The sequence below is a fragment of the Alligator sinensis genome, unplaced genomic scaffold (assembly GCF_000455745.1).
Source record: "Alligator sinensis unplaced genomic scaffold, ASM45574v1 scaffold150_1, whole genome shotgun sequence".
Taxonomy (NCBI): domain Eukaryota; kingdom Metazoa; phylum Chordata; order Crocodylia; family Alligatoridae; genus Alligator; species Alligator sinensis.
The window spans coordinates 935,716-935,949 of NW_005841840.1; the positions used below are offsets into that span (position 1 = coordinate 935,716).

The 234-nt window shown below is 38.5% G+C and overlaps 1 long non-coding RNA gene across 1 annotated transcript in view; it reads left to right on the plus strand.

Annotated features, from left to right (window-relative positions):
- The window catches only part of LOC102381852, a 13,153-nt gene that overhangs the window by 12,370 nt on the left and 549 nt on the right, over positions 1-234 (plus strand). The gene's annotated exons all lie outside the window — the stretch shown is intronic.

The following is a 234-nucleotide window of genomic DNA, read 5'->3' on the forward strand; positions in this document are numbered from 1 at the left end:
GAAAGTATGGAAATCCAGTCACAGTGTTCTGTATTTTGACCTGTTTCAATGCTTTCCTTCCCTTGTTTTTAAATCAAACGTATAAGCTGAAAAATATCATAAACTAAAAATATGCTAGTACATATTTTAGTACATACTCTATCTTTCCGCAGGGGTTTTCACATAATCAAGGTAGAAGCATAACTGCTGACCCAACTATTTAGATCAAGAGTGTATGGGGGGGGGGGGGGGGGG